Source organism: Pantherophis guttatus, chromosome 1, assembly GCF_059756535.1.
Source record: "Pantherophis guttatus breed Tessera chromosome 1, ASM5975653v1, whole genome shotgun sequence".
Lineage (NCBI taxonomy): Eukaryota > Metazoa > Chordata > Lepidosauria > Squamata > Colubridae > Pantherophis > Pantherophis guttatus.
In genome coordinates, this window is record NC_142063.1 from 97,802,665 (window position 1) to 97,829,784 (window position 27,120).

General features: G+C 37.8%; 1 protein-coding gene across 1 annotated transcript in view; it reads left to right on the forward strand.

Moving 5' to 3' along the window:
* The first annotated feature begins 1,189 nt into the window (after positions 1 to 1,189).
* The window catches only part of IRAG1 (inositol 1,4,5-triphosphate receptor associated 1), an 86,469-nt gene continuing 60,538 nt past the window's right edge, over positions 1,190 to 27,120 (forward strand). The window contains exons 1-2 of the mRNA XM_034417080.2: positions 1,190 to 1,320; positions 18,199 to 18,338. The gene's annotated coding sequence lies outside the window, so the exon portion shown is untranslated. The remainder of the gene's footprint in view (positions 1,321 to 18,198; positions 18,339 to 27,120) is intronic.

Below are 27,120 nucleotides of genomic sequence, written 5' to 3' on the forward strand. Positions count from 1 at the left end.
TTTAAGTAATGTCTTCAGAATAAGTCATGAAAAAAACTGAAGAAGCTTCTTGGAGGAGAAGTGAAACAACTTCAAGGAAAAACAAAGTCCTTTTGAAAAATCACTTTCGAGACAACCATGATCTGGAAGATTGAGGATCTCCATAGACCAGAGGTGTCCAGCTTGCGACCCACAGACCAGATGTGTCATGTGCTGACCACATCCACCCCCAGTTTAGTGAAGAGGAGAAAAGTCGTGCTACATCACGTGACAACGTGACGATGCAAGTTTGACACCCCTGCCATAGAGAGTCATGAAAAAAAAGGCCATATAGGCAAATTAGGTAGTGTTAATGGTGGGAAGGTATGCATCTCCAGACAATAGAGTCCCAGCATAAATGACATAAAGTTCTTTTTGTTCTTCATTAAATAGCTCAATTTGGTATTTATCCAATTTGCTTAAAAGTAAAAAACCCCAGCCATATTAACAGGACTGATGTACTAATTCCATTTTTGATTCTGTGATATGATAAATAATGAAAGATTTCACTATTCTGTCTAAGGCCATAAAAACTAGGAGTTTATGGCTACAAGTAACTTCGACAGTCCAAATTTTAAAATCAGGTTTCTGCTAGGTGAGATTCATGGTATAAAAATAAACTACTGCTTGTCTCTCCTCTTATTATGTAAGATGCAAGTAGATGTAAATAGCATCCTTTTGGATATGCATTTTTAGTTTACATTTTTAAATAGGAGAATACAGTCTTAATCTGGAACTGGGTCAGAGGTTTTTCCAAAATGTGTAGGTGTAGTTAATATGTTGTTGAAAGCTTTGTTCACAAGTAGTGTGAAAAGAAGATCTCAGAAAAATGCTTTTGCTAATACATATACCTGCATTAAGAGTTAACACAATCTTGAGATTTCATCTGTTTCCTATGTGCCCATTTTAAATTTAGTTATTCAGAAATGAGTAATGTCCTCGTGTTATAAACTGTGAGAGAATGCTAATCTGTTTTCCCCCCCCCCAGCATTTCTGCTAAAATAGGGGAAAGCATTCACTTAGCTTTCTGAATAGTTTCTTAAAATGCATTTTTAATGTTAGAAGCTTGGCTAAGTCTAGCAAGTGCTTTAGCTTTGTTAAGGGAGCCAGATGTTACACATTGACCTTAAATGGTAAAAGCTCCCAGAGTGAATAGGAGAGAGAGAGAGTGAGAGAGAAAGACAGAGAGAGAAGCTTTGCTGAATGGGGAAAATTAGGAACTGCTCAGTTTTAGGTAAGTGGTCACTGCGAACCAAGAGTAAAGCACTTTCTTCAGCCAAGGAACCTTTTTCTACCTTAAAGGTACAGTACCACATTATTATGCTTTAGATAAGTCTTATTGTCTTGGATTTCAGTTTCCTAAGCAGGGGTATCTTGGTAAAGTACTTAGCAAACTTCCTTCTCCTGTACTATTAAAACCATGCTCAAGTAATGTCAGCTGATGTTTAAACTAATTAATTTTATCAGTAAATTGTGATTTTACGTTAATTGTTAAGTACAGCTCTTTATTTAAAATTTGAGATGATTAACTACTATCCATTTATAAATGAGTGTAAAAATAAGCATTCTAGCACTAACGTACAACTGTATGGGCTTCTATGCTATATGCTCACTTAATAGAGTCTAGAGTCAAATTGATGGAGTATCTACTTAACTTTGGAACCTGTCTTTTCAGAAGATGTCTCCAAAACTGTGACATTGGAATGGTGATTCCATTTCTTTTTGATTGTTTTTTTTAAAAAAACACCTATAAGCAAACCCTGGAGATTTCTTTAAGGATTTCTAAAATTAAGTGTAAATGAACTTTAAAAAAAAACCTTACTGCACGATTGGATTGTAATTGCTTTGCAGGTAATTAAAATTTGTTTATAAATAACTGTTTTAAAGTATATTAGGTATTCTGATACCTCTGTTCAGGTTTGTTGGCAACCATGAACTGAAAGATTATGGGGATAATATATTTATACAAGCAAATCTGGGCTGGTTTAAAAGTATTCCATCATACTCTCTTATTAAAATTTGTCAAGAATTCCAACTTCTGGAAATATTTATTGCACATTTGTAATATGGTTGATAAACTGTAGCTTGTTTGAAAAAGTATGTATTTTGTAAGGCATTACAGCATTTTATAGAAATATGTTGAACAGCACTGTGCTATTTCCAATAGAATACATTATTTCTGTTCCTTCTGAATGATCTCCTTTAAGTACATGTTAAGCTCCCATATCTGGGCTTTCTGGTGTTCTTAATTTCTTATGTACATTTCTCCCTTAATTTACTGCTCTGTTTGAATGCATGTTATATTTGTTTTTCTTTCTTTTTTTCCCTTATTCTTGTATATTCAAGAGTTTGAGTTAGTTGTAATCTCTAAGGATCAGAAAATAGCTTTCATACCTGGTCTTTGAGATTCAGGGCCAAACTGTTCCTGAATACTTTTGATATGTTTGACATCATTTTCTAAACCAAAAAAATGAAAGCAGGAAATGTCACACTTTAATGCTCACATTTTAACATCCCCTGCTGTTATGTATGTGAATGAGTGAGACAGAATGCAGAGCACAATAGGATTAGAAATCTAAAGATTTACTATAAGGACTTGGTTGCCTTCATTGTATGTTACTCTTGGAAGATCACCAGGCTATCATTTTGCTTTCACGTCTCAAGGGCTGGATGATATATAATTTGAAGCAAGTTTTAAATCATTCAGGAAAACAGAGGATGTTCTTAATATTTATAGCAAGTACTACAATCAACTACAGTCTATAGCTTGTAATGCTTACAGTGAAGTGTTCAGGTGTGACATTCTAGATGTTGAATATGAAAACTTTCAAATTGCACTTATTTTCATGCAGGAAAACTATATTAACTTGTGGGTTTTAACAAAACCTATAGAAAGGTAACTTAGTGCTTTTTAAATAGGAATATTTGCTTTGGATCTTATTTTTAGGAATGTATAAATGAGGCTTAATGATATAAACTAGCATTTTGTGGAAGAGCTCAAGATTAAAAAAATGTCTCGTGGGCAGAAAAATACCTGAAATTAACCATCTGTCGCCTCTAAATCATGATGTACAAAAAATTAAGTTGCCTTGATAACACAGCACTCATTGATTTTTTATTGAGAAGATGTCTTGCCAGAACATGTAATGCGTGTGTTATCCTTTTGCCTTTATTTGGGTTTTGGCCTTCATTAGATCTTATTTCCCTTTTTAAATGGTACTGTTGAACGCCAGTCTTTCCTTTGAGGATAAGAGGCTCTGTAGATCATTTATATATCTCCATTCAACTTTATTGACACTCTGAGGTGGGTTTCAGCAGGTTCTGACCAGTTCTGGAGAACCGGTAGTAAAACACACACACGCGTGTGCGCACACACACACACACACACACACACACACACATATATATATATGTAGCGGAAATTTTGAGTAGTTCGGAGAACTGGTAGTAAAAATTTTGATTGGCCCCGCCCCCATCTATTCTCTGCCTCCCAAGTCCCAGCTGATCGGGAGGAAATAGGGATTTTGCAGTAACCTTCCCTTGGAGTGGGGTGGGAATGGAGATTTTACAGTATCCTTCCCCTGCCATGCCCACCAAGCCATGCCACGCCCACCAAGCCATGCCCACAGAACCAGTAGTAAAAAAATTTGAAACACACCACTGCTCTGAATGGAGGTGTTTCCCAGTCCATCCTTATTTTAAAAAGATTTTTTTTCAAAGATGTGACCATTTTAAAAGTGCATATGGTTTTGGGCAAATCTTCATTGCTGTGTAAAATGTTAAATAGCCCATTTTTTTTAAATTTTTATTTATATGCCGCCCTTCTCCGGAGACTCAGGGTGGCTTACAATGTGCTCAGCAATAGCCTTCATCCTTTTGTATATTTATACAAAGTCAGCTTATTGCCCCCACAACTGGGTCCTCAATTTACCTACCTTAGAAAGGGTGGAAGGCTGAGTCAACCTTGAGCCTGGCGAGATTCGAACCCTGCAGTAATTGCAGGCAGCTGGTCTTAATAACCAGCTTAATAACAGGGTGGCTTAGACCACTGTACTACCAAGAGGAATCGCAATGAATAAGATCTAATCCACAACACAATAGTAGAATCAGCCACATGCAGGCAGTAAAAAAAAAAAAGAAAAAAAGATGGGACTGGAAAAGAGTCAGGAAGGCAAAAAAAAAAAGTGAGTGTGAAGTTAGGAAAGGGAAGAAGCTTCACTCAGCTTCTCGTTCCTGATGCAATTTTTAAAAATATAATTTGTTTTTATATCCCTTTAAAAAAGTAATCACCTGTTTTTACATCTTCCAAGGCCTCAAAACTTTCTTAGGGGGTGGGGATGAAGTAGAGTGGTCCAGATTGTTGATAGAAGAACACGGTCATGTTCTGCTCAGGAAGCTATTACACACAGAACTTTCAAAACAAAACCCTAACTGAAATTTCAAGGGAAGCCTGTGGTAAAAACCATAATATAAAAGATTGAATTGAAATAAACCGATTTATGGGTACAAATTATTGATACTATCAGCTCACACCATTACACTGTATGGTGAGAAGAAAATAAAATTTGGATCAAATTTATTAATAACATGTTTTAAAGAATTCCTACCTATTTAGTCATCTTAATCATGTATTTTATTGTGAGGGAAAATGCTTTTTCCCCCTGTTCAAATAAGTATATAATAAAAGAAAATAGCATAGTAAATATTTGACTCTTCCATCTTAGTAAATATTTGACTCTTCCATCTTCCTATTGATTATGTGCCGTTACTTTGATGTCAACTCTTAGCAGCCATACAGATATTCTTTGTGACAATTTGTTCCTAACTTAGTACTTTAGGTTTTCCATAGGTGACCCTATGGTGAGCCCAACCATTTTGCTGTTGGTTGCCTTTTCTTCCATTTCCACTATAACCTTCTCCAGAGAGCTAGGTTTTTGTGTAATGCATCCAAAATATGGTAATCTGAGTCTGGTCATCTGTGTTGTATAAATTCCTTAAACAATAAAAATGCTAAATAATATGGTTCTTTCTAAAACTGTAATACATTCAGAGGTGGGCAGCACATGAATTAACAACCGGTTCGCCCCAGCACTGAAAATGTGAGTGCATGGCCTTCTGTGCATGTGCTTTGCTCGTGCGTTCACTTGTACACATGCACGCGGCTTAAAAAACACAACTAAATAGGACGGCATAGCGCCTGTTCGCTCAAACCGGTCCGAAGTGTCTGAATCCCACACCTGATATACATTATATGCTGCAATGGTACAGTATAAAATAAAAATAAAACACATCACTATTGATCGCTCTAATTCACATACAGTAGATTGACTCAAAAATCAGTCATGGGAAGAACTTCAACTGCATGAAACCCATATTGCTGATTAAAGTTTGGATAGCTCATTAAAATCTCAGGTGATATTTAAGTCAGTAACCATTCCCTTAGAAACATCCCTGTTCAGACCTGGCTCTATATCCTAATTCACTTCCATCTTGAACCAAACAATTGGGATCCTATTGTGTGTATTGCTGTGGCAGGTTTTCCTATATAGGTTTTGTAAGCTGAATAAGAGCTAGGATTTTCTTTTATAATCTTGCCAACTCAGAAGCAACACTCAGCTCTGTAAACTATGAAGCAACAATCAGTATAAACAAGTCTCAGCAAATGCCAAGTACCTTTCTTTCGCTACTTCCCAATCTGTGAATAAGCCTCCATTGCAGACATGACTTGCTATTAGTAGGGACACTAAACAAATACAGAATGTTTTCTCAGAAAGAGCTTGGAAAATCTGAATTTGAGAGCAAATTGAAAATGCTACTTTGGCAGAAAATTGGGCCAGGTGAGAATGTTCTAATGGTTTCTCTCTATAGAACTGAATACTAGTCATTCTTTATTTTAATACATAAAATATAAAAGTAAATGATCACACTGAAGACTCTTAATGCTCCCAAGAATTTGCAAATCATATACCCTATCTATGGACCTTCTTTAATTCCTTCCATTCATGTTTGCCTTAAAAGCCATCTTGTATCTGCTCTGAATATAAAAGCACATGCCAGTTTAACAAGCAAAAAGATGCTATAAAAAGTCTGTTGCTCTGTTTAAATGCCTCCACGGTTACTATGGCAATTACATTCTTTAACTGATGTGAGAATTGACAACAGTTCACTGCCATGCCTCTGATTACTTCAAGGAGACTAGCCCCATCCATCATATTAGGACTGTATTCTCCAAAAACATTTTGCCTGAAATGTCATAGATTGCATTTAGGTTCAAAGTGTGAATTTGTACAAAATGCATTGACTAGTTACTAGGACTTAATTATTCTTATTCATATCTGGGAGTGGAATATGCATTGGAGTCTTCCAGCTCCAAATAAAGAAACAGCAAAAATATATGATATCCAGATATTTTCAGGATAACAAGAACATAAAAGACCAACATAAAAGACTAAGACCACAATTACAAATGGTTATACAGTTTGCATCTCAAGTATTTATATTGGACTTTTGCCAAACCTATGACAAAATTGGAACCAGTGACAGATTTGTGTAGTTCCCTAGCAGTATAAGTAACCAGATATCTCAAAGTTGGGGCTTCGGTAGCATAAACCAAGCATCTTCCCTTCTGTCCTTTTGTGATCGTTTGCTACAAGAGAGAATTGCTCACCTTTTCTCTCTTGTACATTACTGGTAGTTTCCAGAAGGTAGTTTGGAAATCAAAACTCTCAGAGTTTCTCTTTCTTGCTCCATAGTTTGCTATTTGTGCATTCCATGTCTTGAGGATTGAGATTGAAGAAAGGTATCCTCAGTAATATACAAATACTATTTGGAGAGCAGAATTTGAAATTTGAAATGCATTGGGCCAAAGGCATAGTATTTTGTCATTGGATTTCTGTCTGTGTTTATTAGTATTCACTTGCCTTCAGTCTGCCTAGAAAATATTCTTGTTTTTCTAGAGCAAAAAACCATCCCCAATGCCCTGAGCAACAAGGAATATGTGAAAAGAATAGGTTTTGTAAGGTAGGTATGATTAGGTCTCCAACTATTTGAAAACAAATCAAGATGACTGCAGGTGCAAGCAAACACAAATGAATTTTGTCTGTGCTTGACTAAGATCAGGTTTTGCTAGTACTTGTTTAAAAGATCTCCAGGAACATCCAAAGTGTAGTCTAGAGCAGGGGTGTCAAACTTGATTTCATTGAGGGCTGCATCAGGATTGTGTCTGACCTCAGGGGTGGGGTGGGCATGGCCGGGGCGGGCATGGCCAGCTCAATGTCACTTGTGTCGGGAAAACTTCACTTTGTGGCAAAGGTTGTTGAGAGTGTGGTCGCACGACAGCTTCCCCAGCACCTGGATGAAACGGTTTATCTGGATCCGTTCCAGTCGGCTTCAGGCCTGGGTACAGCACAGAAACGGCATTGGTCGCATTGGTTGATGATCTCTGGAGGGCTTGGGACGGGTTGCTCCTCTGTCCTGGTCCTGTTAGACCTCTCAGCGGCTTTTGATACCGTCGACCATGGTATCATGCTGCACTGGTTGGAAGAGTTGGAGGTGGGGGGCACTGTGTTGCAGTGGATCCCCTCCTTTCTCTCCAACCAGTTGCAGTCTGTGTTGGCAGGAGGGCAGAGGTTGACCCCGAGGTGCCTTATATGTGGGGTGCCACAGGGGTCGGTCCTCTTGCCCCTTCTGTTCAACATTTATGTGAAGCCACTGGGTGAGATCATCCGTGGTTTCAGGGTGAAGTACCATCAGTACGCTGACGACACTCAGCTGTATATCTCTACCCCGGACTACCCCATGATGCCCTTGAAGTGATGTCCCAGTGCCTGGAGGCCGTGCGGATCTGGATGTGGAGAAACAGACTCAGGCTCAACCTATCCAAGACCGAGTGGCTGTGGTTTCCGGCGTCCTGATATAGTCAGTTGGTGCCATCACTGACTATTGGGGGCGAATCGTTGGCCCCCACAGAGAGGGTTTGCAACTTGGGTGTCCTCCTGGATTCATGGCTGTCTTTAGAAGAGCATTTGATGGCTGTGGCTGGGAGGACTTTTTATCAGATTCGCCTGATTCGCCAGTTGCGTCCCTTTCTAGATTGGGACTCCTTACACATGGTCACTCATGCCCTCGTCACTTCCCGCCTGGACTACTGTAATGCTCTCTACATGGGGCTCCCCTTGAGGAGCACCCAGAGGCTCCAACTGGTGCAGAGTGCAGCCGCATGGGTGGTTATGGGAGCGACATGGCGTTCCCATGTAACACCTCTCCTGCGCGAGCTGCACTGGCTCCCGGTGGTCTTCCGGGTGCGCTTCAAAGTTTTGGTTACCACCTTTAGAGCGCTCCATGGCTTAGGACCTGGATATTTACGGGACCGCCTGCTGCCACCAGTAGCCTCTCACCGGCCAGTATGCTGTCATAGAGAGGGGCTCCTCAGGGTGCCGTCGGCCAAACAGTGTCGGCCATTGGCCTCCAGGGGGAGAGCCTTCTCTGTGGGGGCACCTGCTATCTGGAATGAGCTCCCCCCGGAGATACGGAGGATCCCAGATCTATGCACCTTCCACTGCGCCCTCAAGACTTTTCTATTTCAACAGGCTGGCCTGGCCTAACTTTTCCCTTTTTAAATTGTAAATTTTAAATTAGTCTTAACCATTGGGGGTGTTTTTAATTTGTTCCGGGCCAAATTATTTAATGTGGTTTTATACCGTCTTTTAAATTTTGTAATCTATGTGTTTTATTTTTTGGCTGTTCACCGCCCTGAGTCCTTCGGAAGTAGGGCGATATATAAATCTAATAAAATCAAAATCAAATCAAATCAAACCTGTGATTGCCTGAGCACTCTGCCCCCCAAAATGGGCTTCCAGGCTCTGTTTCTGGCTGCAACGACCTCCTGCAACCCACTGCCAGCGAAAATGGAGCTTGGGAGGCCCTTGCAGGCTCCGTTTCTGGCTGCGATGGTTTCCTGCAAGGCTCTGCTAGCAAAAATGGAACTCTGTTTTCTTTGGCAGAGGCATTGCAGGCCAATCCTTTGCTGTCTCCAGGGCAGCCCCGAAGGCCAGGTCTAAGCACCCCGCGGGCCTTGAGTTTGACACCCCTAGTCTAGAGTAAAACTTGAAAACCATCATGGAAGAAGTCATTGGCAAGTCATCCATGTTATTGCCAAGAAAATTATATGGTTGTGTCTGGGGAGCTACCCAGAGTGAAGTTTAACTCAAGGGCATCTTTATATGAAGGTACTTGGCACCCTAGAAAGAACATCATTTAGTCAGGCTTCATTAAATTTTCCACACATATAAAAGCTACTCCATCAAATTGGAAGAGCTTTCTGGAATTCTGAAGAAAGGACTAAGCACAACAAGCTGTAAATGGTACTGATAACCACTGGTGTTTGGGATAAGGCTGTCATTGCAGTGTCATATTAATCATGGCTTTTTCTGTGGAACAATATGTTGTCCATCCAAAATAGAAACTGACCATATTTTGTGTGCATGAGGAATATTTAACTGTTAGATAGATGCATGTGATGGTGATGCAGGGAGGCATTTTTTTGCAGAACACTGTGCTTCTGTGGCATCTTGTTTCCACATAAGGGCTCCCCCCCCCCGCTCCAAATAATTGTTGAATCATGGCTGATTTAAGAGTGCAGTAGGTCCATAGGTAAATGTTGGAGCTTTCTTTAAACAGTAAAACTGAAATATGAGAAATTTACTTTCATGAGTTACTAAATGGCTTTATTGCCTGTACTCTCATTTTCTTCAAATAGAGGTAATCCTCAATTTACAACAGTTCATTTAGTGACTGAAAAAAGTGACTTATGACCATTTTCCACAGTTATGACCATTGCAGCATTTCTAAGGTCATGTGATCAAAATTCAGGTGCTTGGCAACTGACTCATATTTTTGACAATTACAGTGTTCCAGGGCAGTGGTCGGTTTCAACATTTTTTACTACCAGTTCTGTGGGCGTGGCATGGCGTGGCATGGCATGGCTTGGTGGGCGTGGCTTGGTGCACATGGCAGGGGAAGGATACGCTAAAGTCTCCATTCCCACACCACTCCAGGGGAAGGTTACTATAAAATCTCCATTTCCTCCTAATCAGCTGGACTTGGGAATCAGAGAATAGATGGGGGCGGGGCTAATCAGAATTTTTACTACCAGTTCTCTGAACTACTCAAAATTTCCACTATTGGTTCTCCAGAACTGGCCAGAACCTGCTGAAACCCACCTCTGTTCCAGGGTCATGTGATCATCTTTTGTGACCTTCTAACAAGCAAAGTCAATGGGGAAGTCAGATTCAGTTACTAACTTAACAACTGCAGTGATTCACTTAACAATTGTGGCAAGAAAGGTTGTAAAATGAGGCAAAACTCACTTAACAAATGTCTCAGTAGCAACATAAATTTTAGGCTCAATTGTGGTAATAATTCAAGGACTACCTGCAGTAGGATCCAATGTACCAGAAAGGATATTTTCTATTTATTTTACGTACTTTGGGATTCTTTCCCCCTATCAGGAACTTTGGCTTTTCTTGTCTATCAAATACATGCTTAGATTTTTCTTTATAAAAACCAAGAGGAAGGAACAGAACACAATTTTCTCCTTCCAATATACATGAGCTCACATTGCTTATAGAGCAAATAGACGGAAAAAAAATCATGACTAAAATGCTTTGTGAATCTTTTGTGTTGGTAGAGAATGAATCAAGCAATTTGTCATGCAAACAGCCCAAACTTTTTATAAACAGGCTGTTGGTCAAAGAATCTTTGGGTGAACTAAAATTAATGGTACTAAAAATAAATAAGCAATGTGGGATAACTATTTTAACATTTTCATTATAATCCCAATGGTATTCTTGAGTGTCCGGACCCATGGGCAACTAGCCAAATTGCATATGCTTATATGGCCAGATCTCTCAAATTGTCATTTTGTGTTTTGAGTTTTGTGTAGGCTTCCTTCTGTGTCAATTAATGTACTTTTTGGCAAAGTCCTGATTTTCAAGTTAAAAAAATATTTTTAAAAATGTAAGATATGCCATTGCTTTGCTCCATCATAAATCAATAGTCATAGAGTTTATGCCTTTCTTCCTAAAAAGTATCTAGTTGGAGTATTATGAACAGTTCTCTGCCCTGAATTTGTTTCCTTGTTTTTAGTATCAGAATTTCTAACTGGCTATTGCTATTGGTCTTAAATCCTAGGGATATTCACTGAAGAGAGTAGAGACTCACTGACATAATTAGGACTTGAAGCATTTAGGTCTTTCTGTGTCACTATATTTTCATATGCTGTGTTTCTTAAATGTGTTACTGCAGTCACAGTAGTAAATCTATTTTCCAAGTTTCAAAATGTAGTTCACTGTGTTCATTTTCATCTTTTCTTTATCTAGTACTTGGAACTGAGTCTTAAGAATTAATTAGCAGCAATGAAAAATGGGGTTCTTGCTGGCAACCATGAGCCACATTTTTTAAAAAAAATTAGCAATATGGAGCCAAAATAGGTATTTTTTAATCTTAGTCATCATATTCATCCAGGTAGGTTAACACCTAAAGCAACGATGTTGCTATAGGGCAGTGATGACTAACCTTTTCTGGACCGAGTGCCCAAAGTGCACCCGAAACCCCAAAATGCAATCCGCCCACAGGCCCTGCACATGCACACAGCCCCCATATATGCATGTGCTCCGCTCACCCACACATGCACATGTAGCCTCCCGCATGCACCCCACCCCCCACACATGTGTGGCACTTGAAGACCAGCTGGCCAGCGGGAGGCACACGTGCATGCGCAGCGGAGCTGAACTGGGGCGATGGCTCACGTGCCCACAGAGAGGGCGCTGCGTGCCACCTCTGGCACGCATGCCATAGGTTCGCCATCATGGCTATAGGGAATCATATGCCAAAACAACTAGACACAGGGACAGTTTTTCCCTTCATACTATCACTCTGCTGAACACCTAATCCTCATAATACCGTGTTATGTCTAGGTATATTCACCCATGTTGTATGAGTGTAGTAGTATTTTCCTTCTCATGTTCTCTACTACCCTTTCTTATTGGTATCATTATTTTGATTATTATTACTCTACTGCTTTGCATGTATATTAACAGCTTCTGCACCAAAGAAAAATTCCTTGTGTGCCTAATCACACTTGTCCAAATAAAGTATAGATGATTAGGGGACTGGAGGCTAAAACATATGAAGAATGGTTTCAGGAACTGGGTATGTCTATTTTAATGAAAAGAAGGACTAGGGGAGACATGATAGCAGTGTTCCAATATCTCAGGGATTGCCACAAAGAAGAGGGAGTCAAACTATTCTTCAAAGCACCTGAGGGTAGAACAAGAAGCAATGGGTGCAAACTAATCAAGGAGAGAAGCAACTTAGAACTAAGGAGAAATTTCCTGACAGTTAGAACAATTAATAAGTGGAACAACTTGTCTGCAGAAGTTGTGAATGCTCCAACACTGGAATTTTTAAAGAAGATGTTGGATAACCGTTTGTCTGAAGTGGTATAGGGTTTCCTGCCTGGGCAGGGGATTGGACTAGAAGACCTCCAAGGTCCCTTCCAACTCTGTTATTCTATTTCTATTTCTACTAATTCTATTCTGTTAACACATGTCTCAAGTCTGTTGGAACGCTCTTCCAAAACACCATCCTATGTCCCCTTTGGCCTGTCCCCGTGTCTCCTTTGGCCTATTCTTGGGAATCATTTTTGGTTGTTTCTAACAGTATGTTAACAGACAGTTTCCTCCTGCAACTAGTTAGGACTGAGAAAAGTGCAGCTCTGAAGTTTCAAGCCTTCAAACTTTGCGTGCTCTTTGTGTTCGAGTACCTGTACTCAATTTTCTGTGGTTCTGAGTTCTGTTCTGTTTTCTTCATATTTTGACCTTGCAGAAGGCTATTTACTACCACTACCACTTGGAGGTAGCAACATTAGTGACATGAGTAGGTTGTTGATGAAATGATGTTGCCAGATGGAACAGGGGCAGAGAATTCTGACAGTGAAATCTCAAGAGATCTGTCTTAAAAAAGGTAACTCATAGTTGTCCATAAAGTACAGGCTGCCCACATCTACGATAGCGTTCTCCTATCTTGTTTTTTCTACTTCATCAACAGACAATTTTCAGATATTTTCTATGAGCTGAAGTTTCTGAATGATCTCCAGAAATAGTGTGTGGAGGGGGGATTGCAATGTACTCTCTAGAAAGCCGGTGGATTTTGAAGTAGACATCTTGTGGGAAATACAACTTGAGAGGGAAAGGAAAATTGCTTTTGATTCAGACGCAGTTCCTAGTGGCTTACATAGTCAGTCATATAATTCTCTTGGCATGATATAGAACTAATTTGTAATAGTCTTTTCCTATGTTTCTTCAGTTTCCAAATTCAGCCTGTAGCCTTGGCTTCCCAGATCATTTGCCCAATCAACTATTACAGATGGTCCTTGACTTACAAGCATTCATTTAGTGACTGTTTGAAATTACAGTGGCAATGAAAAAACTGACTTATGATCTTTTTCACACTTAAGACCATTATAGCACTCCCGTGATTAAAATTTAGATGCTTGGCAACTGCAAGCATTTGTGATGGTTGCAGTGTCCCAGGGTCATGGGATCACCTTTTGAAACCTTTTGACAAGTAAAGTCAAGCAAAGACAAGCGACCCAACGCTCCCATGTAACACTGCTCCTGCGCGAGCTGCACTGGCTCCCGGTAGTCTTCCGGGTGCGATTCAAGGTGTTGGTTGCCACCTTTAAAGTGCTCCATGGCATGGGCCCTGGGTATCTACGAGACCGCCTTCTGCCACCGATAGCCTCCGATCGATCGGTACGCTCCCACAGAGAGGGGCTCCTCCGGGTGCCATCACCTAGACAATGCCGGCTGACGACCTCCAGGGGGAGAGCATTCTCTGTGGGGGCTCCTACCCTCTGGAATGAGCTGTCCCCAGAGATTCATAGGATTACCGACCTGCGTACCTTTCGCCATGCCCTAAAAACATTACTATTCCAACAAGCAGGGCTGGCCTAAATAATAATATTTTTACTATTTTAATGGATTGTTTTATTAGAATTTTCGGCCAATTGATTTAAGTGTTTTAACTTGTTCTTAATTTTTCTATTGTCATGGTTTTATTTCTGGCTGTACACTACCTTGAGTCCTTCAGGAGAAGGGCAATATAGAAACTTAATAAAATAAAATAAAATAAAGTCAATGGGGAAACTTAACAAATTCATTTAACAACCTTGTTACTAACTTAACAATTGCCGTGACTCACTCAACAACTATAGCAAGAAAGGTTGTGAAATGGCACAAAACTCACTTAACAACTGTCTTGCTTAGCCACAGAAATTTGGGATCAATTGTGGTTCTACGCTATAATTGAAATTAATCCTATTTATAGTAACTTTCTTTTTTCTAGAATGGTCAAGTTCATCTAGGTCAGGTTTTTCCTAAGTGGTCAGTATTGACTCCCAAGAATCAATGGGACTATCAAAGAGGTTGTTGATGCTGTCATTATTAGTTAAAGTGGCATTCATCGAATTATTTTCATGTAACATTGGGGTCTAATGAACTTCATAAATTGAATTTGAAGCTTCATGAAAGGATCGATGAGCTGAAGAGTTTGATGATCCCTGATCTAAGTGAACAGTGATTTATTGTTTATGCACAAGGAGACACATACTTTTATAAGTGTTCATGTGCATGCCTTAAAACATTGCATTTAACATAAAAGTATTTTCTAATCAAGGAAAACGTGCCACAAAACTTGATTCCAACAACATTTAGAGCAGTGGTGAAATCCAATTTTTTTTACTACCGGTTCTGTGGGCATGGCTTGGTGGGCATGGTATGGCTTGGTGGGCGTGGCAGGGGAAGGATACTGTAAAATCCCCATTCCCTCCCCACTCCTGGGGGAAGGATATTGCAAAATATCCATTCCCTCCCCACTCTGGGGCTAGCCAGAGGTGGTTTTTTGCCGGTTCTCCGAACTACTCAAATTTTCCACTACCATTTCTCCGAACTGCTCAAAATTTCCACTACCGGTTCTCCAGAACCTGTCAGAACCTGCTGGTTTCACCCCTGATTTAGAGTACTCGCCACTATCATGAGACAGATAAGTTGCATTGCATCACAATTCTGCCATTTTAGGCATGTATCATGTCACACGGAAAAGGTTGGAAAAGGAAAAGCTTGCATCAGGCTGCGGCCACCATCAGCCTAAATCCCCCATTGCATCTCTTTATATTACTGCTTGGTTCTGATTGATTAATTTGACTAATTCTGGAATTATTTTTACAGATGGTATTCAAAGGGGAATTAAGCTTTCAATATAAGGTATCAAAATTACTTTGAACGTGTCATAGAAAAGGGTTAATATACATTTATGAATCTAGCTTATAGAACTTGATACTTGATTAAAACTGAGTTATATTTGCCTTTTTTAAATTAGGAAGGTACTATTTTGCTCAAAATCAATATTCCTGCTACCGATTTGTTTTCCCTTCTTGACTTCTGGAGCCATAGTTTTCCTGGCAATGGTAATTTCAAGTTTCCAACATTACAGAGAGGTGTGAATAACTGCATTTTTAAACAATATGTAATATACAAGTGAGAATTAAATAGGTCTTGCTTGTTGGGCTTCATGTATAAACTATTTTGTGTAATGATACCATCATAGCTGACACCAGACAGAGCATAGAACAACAAGTAGCGCAAGATCAGAAGATGTGGAAAGACCTGTCCATATAATTGCCAAGAATTGGACATGACTGAATGAATAACACCATCATTATCCTGTATATGCAGTAGTTCGTTTATTTGGTATTTCTTTGCAGTGAAATTATAAAATCATGATTACATAATTGGCTTTTTATAAGTTCTTGGTTTCTTTTCCATTTTCATATGAAAGTATACAAATTAATTAAGATCTTACCATTTTCCCAGGTTTTTTTTAAAATTAAAACTTCATAAACTGTATCTTAGCACAATGGCTTCGTACCAAAAATATCAGTGATTTCAATCTTTCCTCAGGCTTGGTGTCTCTACTGTGTGGACTTCAGCAACCAGAATTCTCAGCAATAGCTATAACTGGTTATGGAATTGAATTGAACACATTGCCCAAGTTTGAGAAGACTGAACTGAATGTCAGTTTTACAGTGTCTGAGACTTGTCATATTCATCGTGTTTACTCATCATTTAATTGCACTGTATTCTTTTCTGGAATTAATGTTAATTAATTAATATCTAAGTTAAAATTTATTTTTATAAATTTAAATATGCACCTTTAGTTAATTTTCTTGGTGCTTTTTTTTTTTGTTTTGTTTTTACACCAGTTTTTGCAAAAATAATAGGATTAATTTAATATATGCTGGGGCTTTGATTTATTTACCAAATTTAATGCTACAAAACTGTAATCCAACCTGATAGTCTTTCCGTTTTTCAGTTACGTACGTTGTTTTTATATTTGTATATGCACTGTTTCTTTCTTGTACAGGTAGTCCTTGACTTACTCCCAAAATTTCTGTTGCTAAGCAAGGCAGTTTTAAAATGAGTTTTGCCCCATTTTATGACCTTTCTTGCACAGTTGTTAAGTGCATCACTGTGGTAGTTAAATTAATAACACGGTTGTTAACTGAACCTAGTTTTTCCATTGACTTTGCTTGTCAGAAGGTGGCAAAAGGTGATCACATGACCTTGAGACACTGCAAAGGTCATAAATATGAACCAATTGCTAAGCCTCCAGATTTTGATCACATGACTATGGGGATGTTACAGTGGTTGTAAGTGTGAAAAACTATCATAAATCACTTTTTCCAGTACTGTTGTAACTTCGAACAGTCACTAAATGAATGGTTTTAAGTCAAAGATTACCTGTATGTAGAAAAAAAATTCCATGTGATACCAGATCATCTGAATGGGCTCAGATCTCTTCATTTTATCCTTCAAACAATTGTTGTGATACAAATTGTTGAACTTTGGTACGCCTTGAAAAGAAAGGGAAGATATAATGAATAACCACCTCAGATGTCTATTTTGACCAATGCTTGTTGTATTCTGCTCTGGTGTCCAATCCTTTTGACTATAAATTCAGCACCTCTCTTTGAATGATAGTAGTGACTGGTTTCTAGTGTGGTAACCTTTAATGTACACCCTCACATCTAAAAGTCTATAAATGGAGATTAAATTGGGAGCCATTTTTTCTTGAGATTTCACATGTAAACAGAAGATTTAAGCATCATATTCCATAAAGAGAGAAGGAACTATTTCTAATGTGGGGAATAATTTCAATCATTCAAGTCCAGAGTTACATTATTAAATGGCTTTATTAATGTATCCTGCTCCTAGGAATGCAGTATCTCAAGAAGAATCTATTGAGAGCTGCATGGTCGGTGATGGTATAGCAAGTAGAGAATGGAGACATCTATTTTCTAATCTGTATTCAGGAAGATATTGGAAAGGGTCTTGATACTTGAATTATAGCTAATCAATGAGTTAAGGGAACTGTCCACAGAAATTAGATAATTCTATGAAGTGTAATAGATAGTACTAGGAATAGATGTGATAATGATGATGCTGTACCAAAGAATATCCAGATAAATCAGTTGAGTGGGTAACTAGTTTGGAGAAGGGAATACTTCACCAATGGGCTATTTTCCCAATCAAAGCTCTGTATTTATTAATATGCAGGTAACTTTGTGGTTAGCTGGCAAAATAATTTTTCTGGCTCACCTGTGGATTTAATCAGTTGAAAAGGTACATAATTTATATTATGTTAAAAATGGAATAATAGCTGGAAGAATATATATTATTAACAGGTATAATTTGTTCCCTGAAACTTATTTTTTACTGGTGGTCCTTGATTTATGACCACAATTGGGATTCCCTCCATCCATAGATCAAATTACAAGCAAACTTTTCTGACTTTTAAAATAAGGTCTAAACTTATTTTCAGAATTAGTTATTCCTTAAAATAATCTTCCCTCTCTCTCCCTCTCTAAATAAGCTTCAGCTTGCTGTTTATTCAATATGTCAGGTTGCATTACACTGGATTTAACATGTACTTTTAAAATAAGCTGTAATGGAATTTTTTTGTTAGTGCAACTTTAAGCTTTACAGCAAAAGCATTTGCAAATTATATAATACAGTGTTGCCTCCTAGTTTCTGATCTTCGGATATTATGTGTTAATCATAGATGCACTGAATTTAGAATACATTTCAACTCAGAAGAGATGTTGTTGGACATTTCCTAATCGGTTCTTCTTGGGTCAAAGATGGGAATTCAAAGAAAATATGGCATGCCTCTAAGACTGAGTATGGGCAGAACAATACAAGGTAAAGTAAACCTATTTTTTTGCATAAAGGCTGTCTTTATAAAATACTTGTAAAATATTTTTGCAATAAATCCTTTATCAGATGGTGCTGCTAATGCCCTTAAAAGTTGTTTAATTTAAAAGAGTTATTAAACTTAGTAGAATTTCTCATTGAGTAATGTTTTAAAAGAAACGGAAAGGAGAAAAAGCAAGGATGAAATGAGCAGTTGATTTAGCAAAGTAAGCCAGTGAACTTTTGAAAAACAAAGTAAGCTAGTATGACAAATGTAAAGAGGCATCATATTTTCCTATCTTTCTGTTTCCTCTTAAAGTATGTTGTGAATCTGGAACATTGAATGTAACCCTAACAAAGTTCCTATGGTAACTAATTATGCAACCAAATGTTGACTGTTAGATAAAAATATGTATATTTAGATTATATTGCCACAGTAAATTGGCCACGTTTAAAAAAAATAATCAGTGGAGCCTATCTTTTCTCAGGAAAATATTTACACCTGTGCTCTTTTCTATTTTAATTGGAAAGCAAATGTACAGTTAAAAGTTGTTTGAATATTGGTATTGCCAATTTGTGATGGTGTGTGGGAATGACTGGGGGGGGGAGATGCTACCTAGGGAACAGTCAGATAAAAGAGGGTGCAGCCCACAAAAGCATAATGGGCAGAGAAGAAACTCAGAAAGGAAACTTTCTAATTTGTTAGGCTACAAAAAAAAGATGGTGGAAGATTTGTACTTTCAGACTTGCAAGATTCTGTTAATGTAGTCTTGCAGTAAAGTAGAATTGGCTCATCTGGTCATGTGTCCTATCTGGTCTACCTCAGAAGGCTGACATAATTAGACCTAAGGACATACACTGCCATTTGTTCATATAACTTCAAAACCTTTGTGAATAAACTGAATGTTTATTAGTTATTCACATTCAAACTGCATATTCTCTATATATATATATTTGCATATATATATATACATATAAATTTTCTTACTTCTTCGTAGGGTTTATGTGTGTTTTTCTTCTAGCCAGGTTTTCCCTACGTAGCCAAGGTTTTTTTTGTAGCTCCAGCTCAGTAGAATCTCATCTACTCGGTTCTGGGCTTTTTTCTTTTCTAACACCTAGCAAGCTCTCACTGCTAGGTGGGAGACCTAAATAGATCCATTTCTAGCTCGTTAGCTGTCATCAGTAGGCCACACCCATATCCTCCCTGTAAAGGCATAGTATCAATTTTCTTACTTCTTCGTAGGGTTTATGTGTGTTTTTCTTCTAGAAAGAAGTTTTTCTTCTTTCTTCTAGTAAGAAAATTGATACTATGCCTTTACAGGGAGGATATGGGTGTGGCCTACTGATGACAGCTAACGAGCTAGAAATGGATCTATTTAGGTCTCCCACCTAGCAGTGAGAGCTTGCTAGGTGTTAGAAAAGAAAAAAGCCCAGAACCGAGTAGATGAGATTCTACTGAGCTGGAGCTACAAAAAAAAAAAAAAACCTTGGCTACGTAGGGAAAACCTGGCTAGAAGAAAAACACACATAAACCCTACGAAGAAGTAAGAAAATTGATACTATGCCTTTACAGGGAGGATATGGGTGTGGCCTACTGATGACAGCTAACGAGCTAGAAATGGATCTATTTAGGTTTCCCACCTAGCAGTGAGAGCTTGCTAGGTGTTAGAAAAGAAAAAAGCCCAGAACCGAGTAGATGAGATTCTACTGAGCTGGAGCTACAAAAAAAAAAAAAAAAAAACCTTGGCTACGTAGGGAAAACCTGGCTAGAAGAAAAACACACATAAACCCTACGAAGAAGTAAGAAAATTGATACTATGCCTTTACAGGGAGGATATGGGTGTGGCCTACTGATGACAGCTAACGAGCTAGAAATGGATCTATTTAGGTCTCCCACCTAACAGTGAGAGCTTGCTAGGTGTTAGAAAAGAAAAAAGCCCAGAACCGAGTAGATGAGATTCTACTGAGCTGGAGCTACAAAAAAAACCTTGGCTACGTAGGGAAAACCTGGCTAGAAGAAAAACATATATATATATATGTGTATATGCAAAAAATTAAAATCTCGGGTGTTTTTCCGTGTCATGTTAAATAAATTAGATTAAAATGTTTAAAATTCTGGTTAAAATCCCAGCTTAAAATCTTCTAAAAATCCTTACAGAGCACTCTGCAAGGTCCTTTAAAACCCTAGCTAAAATCCTACCAGAACCCTAAAAGTTTTTCTTTATTGCAACGTTTCGACAGGCTCACAACCCTGTCATCTTCAGGCTCTTATCTAGTTTAGAAGCTGTTGAGGATTACAGATCATTAAATCTGTAACTTAAAACATCTTGTTTATTTTTTATTTATTATAGCCATCTAAGTCCAATGGATTCTTGTTCAGAAAATCTTTGTTTAGTTTACACTCATTTTTATTAGCTTTACTGTAGAACTATTCCTGACTGAACAATAATCAGCAGGATATGGAGAAATGAAATTTTACAGGTGATCAAAATTTTAGATTGTCAGTATAAGGAAATTTGTAAAGCTGGTCAGACTTGATAATGCCTTCTAGTTGTAAAACTTCCAAAATTCATGTTGGTTATTATTGCTGGGATTTCTGGAGGTGGTAGACCTAACACATAGAGCACTGGTTGAGGGAAGGCTTTTTCTAAGCTTTTTTCAGTAAAATTTAGAGAACAGTACAAAAGAACCCCATGCAGGCAGATTTATGTTCCATTGCCAAATGAAAAGTAAACCTCCCAACCTTTTGAATTATTCTTGTAGGTCACTAAGGACAGGGAACAGATTTAACCACTTCCCTAATGGTGTCCTCAAATGCACCCACATAACTTTTTCCTGTTTAAATCGCTAGGGTTCATTTCAACTGAGAAATAGTAAAATAATAATAGAAATCAAATTAAGGACAAGTGTGCCCATCTTCTATAAACCCAATGTTCCAGTAACAAGGATGCTATTGAAAAAGAGTGTTCTTCTGAAGACAGCACCAAAATTCTAGAGGAAATTAGTCTGTTTTGGAATGGGGAGATAATGTAGTGTTTGATCAGGGCATTTGCTCCTCGTTATTATCTTCACCCAAAATCCAGAAAAAGAATCTCATACCCAGCATCCACAATATCATCTTAACTATTCTCAGTACTCCCACAAACTAATTAGCACAAACTAAAAGAGAGCACAAACATCAGTTTCCAGGCAATAACCTCCCCCTCATCCTGCCCCGCGTTATTTGTTTCTGCAGCAAGGAAACAAATGATAGGAAACTTGGGATTTGCAAAGCCACCCCATGCTGATTTTAGCAAATTTTTCCTGGCACTCTGATGTCACAACTAAGCAAAGAGAACCAGGGAAGCAAGATGAAGTCAGAGTTCTTGCCTACAATTTGGTTTTTTTGCCATTTGTTTTGGTTGCATAGTATCATCCCTGGAAATTTTGACATGGTGAAGATCAGAGGTGGGTTCTACTTACCTTTACTACTGGTTCACAATGGGGCATGCGCAGAAGCGTTCTGATGACATTGAGATCGGTGGGTGGAGCCTCCCGCCGGTTTTACTACCGGTTCTATAGAACCAGTGCGAACAAGGGACAACCCACCACTGGTGAAGATCCAACTGAGACTCACTTGAGAAGATCTGCATATTGTCCCACAGCCTTTATTTAAGAAAGAGATCCAGTATATTGAAGAACCAGTGAAGACAATACAGAGTTTTTTTTTAATGTATGAATGGTTAAGGAGACCACAAATAAGAGAATAGAAACAGAAATAGAAATAGAAATAGAATATTTCCAAGCAATTTGATTTTAGAAATAGCTCACAATCTGGGATTTTTTACATTACAATTCTGTAAATCGGTCAAAATATAAACTTGACCAATAATGTAAATGAAAGTTTATTTTTTTATTTTATTTTATTTGTTTGTGAAACAAGTACAAGATAACAAGTATAAGTATGAACATAAACATGAACAAAGAAAGTAAATACAGATAAATGAGGACAGTAAGACAGGAACAGTAGGCACACCAGTGCGCTTATGCACGCTCCCTTTATGGACCTCTTAAGAATGGGGTGAGGTCCACAGTAGACAGTTGGATCCAGAGGTTATAATGTGTTCTTGATGTACTTGGCACAAATGGGACAGTAAGGAAAATGTTTTTTTTAAAAAACTTTTAAAAATCATTCAGTTCTTGCTTGCATCTGGCCATGCTAACAAACAAAATTAAATTATAAATTTACGGTACTTAGAAAAAGATTATTCAACTACTGGAAGTTTTTTTTTTTTAAAGCACGTGATATACTGGTAAGTTTAATTATACAGTTCAGAACTTGAAGTTTAAATCAAAGAGTTTAAGTAGGAATTGTCACTCAAGAAATTATTGAACAACAATAAATATAGTATACTGATCAGAACAAATAAAGAAAAGATCTGAACATTAATTTCATATTGCAATCCCTAGGATTCCAATATAAAATAACCATACAATAATAAAACTTACCACAATCTCATGAAAAGGACAAATTCAGTGAGATCTCAAAAAGAATGCTGTAATCTTGAGGAATTTGGCCTTCTCTTGAAATTTCAGTAATTTTTTGAGGGGTGAGGTTCTCAACTTTGCTCAAGATCACAGTGTGATTCTCATGACATTGTTTTAAAAGCTGTGCAAGAATTCAAGAGTTAGGGGTAGTGATAAAGACAACATGAAGAACAGATTAAACAGAAGAATTATTCACTTTGATATTCAACCAGAACTGAATTGAATTTAGAGCTCCTTCAGATACAATCTATTTCAGTTCTCTTTAACTTAATTCATTTTGCTGTTGATACAGTACAGAATCAGAAACCTTCCATAAATACATTAGAAATTCTTAATTTAATTTACAACTGTTTCTGTGATGGAAGCAGCAATTGTGAGAAAACCCAAGATATAAGCAGCCTTCTCCAAATAACAAACAGCAGGTCTAAAAAGAATATTCTGTGGGACTGAAAGAGTATTAGATGGTTTGATATCCATTTAGAGGTATATGATGTTCTGTTATTTTTTTGTTTTGGTAAAGTGAGTAAGCAGAGCTGCATTGTGAAGCTAATATAATTGGGATTTATAATATTGTAACATAATATTAGAATGTTTACATTAATTGCAGGATTATGAATAGCCTAAACATTTCTGAAAACTGTTCAGGGAATTTACAAAAAAAAAAAAAAGATAAATGTAAGTAGTTGAGTTGATTAAGCAAGTGTAATAAATACAGTAAATAGATATACTCAAATATATTATATTTTTCAAGTGACTGTTCGTTGAACCAAAGAATAAAATTATAATCGAGGTTAAAAAGCTGAAATAAAGGAGCTAAAATGACATTGCTAGACCAAACTGAAAAAGGGGAAGGATACAGTTTTATTGTGTCCATTTGGAACACATTTGATATAATACCAAATAGCCTCCCCCCTTCCACATAAAATTGTAGTAAACATGTTTCTAGCATTACCGTTCCCTTAAAAATAGAGAGACATCCGGGTATTGTGATGTGATTGGATTATATCAGTGGTGAAATTCAATTTTTTTTACTACCCGTTCTGTGGGTGTGGCTTGGTGGGCGTAATGTGGCTTGGTGGGTGTGGCTTGGTGGGCATGGCAGGGGAAGGATACTGCAAAATCTCCATTTCCACCCCACTCTGGGGCCAGCCAGAGATGGTATATGCTGGTTCTCCGAACTACTCAAAATTTCCACTACCGGTTCTCCAGATCCGGTAGCGGATTTCACCCCTGAATTATATGATATATATTATCTAAAACTCAGAGCTATGGCAGCATTTTAAGGTTTCTTCCTGGATTGAGATAAATGAGAGGTAAGATGGGGTAACAGAGGCAGAGCAGTCACAAGGCGGGTGAAGGAATGGACCCAGGCAAGGAGCCTGCTCTGAGATATGCATCCCATTGAATCCTGAAATGACACAGAAAATTAACCATGATTGTAACTAATGAAATTAAATAGGCAGCTGATACACAATTTGCTAGAGCAACAGTAACTCTAGGACTTTTTATTTATATATTTTTGAGCTACAGTGCAGGCTTAAGGTACAAGTAGTCCTCGACTTAAAATAGTTCATTTAGTGACCATTGGAAGTTACAACAGTACTGAAAAAAGTGACTTATGACAATTTTTTCATGCTTACGACCATTATAGCCATCCCCATGTTGTCACGTGATCAAAATTCAGCTGCTTGGCAACTGGGTTGTATTTATGACGGTTGTAGTGTCCCAGGGTCATGTTATCACCTTTTGCGACCTTCTGACAAGCAAAGTCAATGGAAAAGCCAAATTCGCTTAACCACCATGTTACTAACTTAACAATTGCATTGATTCACTTAACAACGGTGGCAAGAAGGTCGTAAAATGGGGCAAAAATCACTTAATAAATGCCTTGCTTGGAACATAAATTTTAGGCTCCATTGTGGTTGTAAATCGAGGACTATTTCTATAGTCACTCCCTAAGTCACATTGACTGATGGCACCACTGCCACTGATGCAAAGATTTACATATTTAGAATAATTCAGAAGGAGGGTGATATTGGCATCCTCTGAGCATTGTCCCCCAGCCTAAAGGCAGCCCTGCCTTGCTATAAGTAGGTTTGTATTTTGGGGGTGGAAGATAGGGTTTTCTCCTGCATTGTTCCCTAGAAAATGGACCTCCTGAAAAGCTGAACTGATCCCATTTCTCAGTGTTCAGAAAATATATAACAGTTGTGAAATGTAAAATTTGTTACTACCGGTTCTGTGGGCTAGCTTGGTGAGGGAGTAATGTGACTGGGTGAGTGTGGCCAACTTTTTTTTTTTAACTTTTAAAAGATTTTTTCTACAACCTCTGGCTGAAGAGGTTGTAAAAAACATGCTTTTAAAAGCCTCTGACGATCAGGCAACTCAGCTGGGTTCATCAGAGCCTTTTAAAAACTTTTTTTCGGTTGAAGAGGTTGTAGAAAAAATGCTTTTAAAAGTAAAAAAAAAAAGCCTCTGATGATCACGTGGCTCAGCTGGGCATGGGTGAGGAGGGGAGGTGCAGGGATTTTTGCTACCATTTCTCTGAACCACCCGCTACCCTTGCTACCGGATCGGGCGATCCTGTCCAAAAGGGGAGCATTTCACCCCTGATATATAAAGATATATCTCTTTGCCAAGCTTTTAATGGTTAGAGGATTTTGGTATTTTCTCTTTTTAGTATTTTCATTGTTATTTTGAACTTGTTTTATTCTGCTTTAAAACACACTTACACACACACACACACACACACACCCTTTGTAAACCACTTGATTGCTCACAAGACAGAATAGTGCATAAATAAAAAGAGTAATAATAATTTATGCACATATTAGAAAACCAATAGGACATATAGATTTTGTATTGTACAAGTATTGCTCTTTTCTTTTAATAACTATGGGCATCTTGCTGTAGACAGTTCTTAATTCGAACCTTGTCATGCATTGTGCTTGAGGAGGAATCTAACATCTTGGAATTTAGGGAAGAGATCATGGGAATATATAACACAGAGCAGCCCTGTTGTTGCCAGTTAGCCTTTTTTTTTTTTTTTTAAATTTGATTTATATGCCGCCCTTCTCCGGAGACTCAGGGCGGCTTACAATGCGTTAAGCAATAGCCTTCATACGTTTGTATATTTATACAAAGTCAGCTTATTGCCCCCACAATCTGGGTCCTCATTGGGTCCTCTTTGAGGTTGGTATGGTGGTTTTTAAATGCAGTAGTGGAAGGAACAAACTTTATATTGCAGAATGTTAATCTACTATTAGTATGATCATCTTCATATTGATAGAGTAGAATAGAATTTTTATTGGCCAAGTGTGATTGGACACACAAGGAATTTGTCTTGGTGCATATGCTCTCAGTGTACATAAAAAGACAAGATACGTTCATCAAGAATCATAAGGTACAACACTTAATGATAGTCACAGGTTACAAATAAGCAATCAGGAAACAATATCAATATAAATCGTAAGGATATCAGCAACAAGGTTACAGTCATACAGTCATAAGTGGAAGGAGATGGGTGATGGGAACGATGAGAAGATGAGAAGATTAATAGTAGTGCAGACTTAGTAAATAGTTTGACAGTGTTGAGGGAATTATTTGTTTAGCAGAGTGATGGCGTTCAGGAAAAAACTGTTCTTGTGTCTAGTTGTTCTGGCGTGCAGTGAGATACCATCGTTTTGAAGGCAGGAGTTGAAACAGTTTCTGATATTTTCTTAATTTCATTATTTCCTAACTATAATTACCCTTGAGCCGTTCTAATTATTTTACATAATCTTGCTCATTAAACCATTCTGTGTTCAAATAGTTAGGAAACAGTTCGGTGAAAACCAAGAAAAATAACTGATATTATTAGCAGTTTAAAATAAAGTTTCCTTCAAATCAAGTTCAACTCCTAATAATGTGGACAAACAAGAAAACATTTGATGATCTGTGTCCTTGTTTTCATAATATAATAGTAAACTGTTTAATGTCCCATTAACAAGTCAATGATTATTATAATTGTTTCACATTTACAATTTCATGTTTTTCTTTTTATTAAAAGAAAATTAGTCTGATTTTTGATAGCTGCATGCTTTATTTAAAAATCAGCAAAAGAATCTGCCTTTTTAATCAAGTATCTTGTGCACGTAGTAATAGTTTAACTGGTATCTCTGTTATAAAGTTTATTATAAATTTATATAATCTCAAGATTGTGTGGAAATCTTTATAGAATTATTTTTTTGTCTGCATAGTCAATTACTAGGGATTAAATTATTAA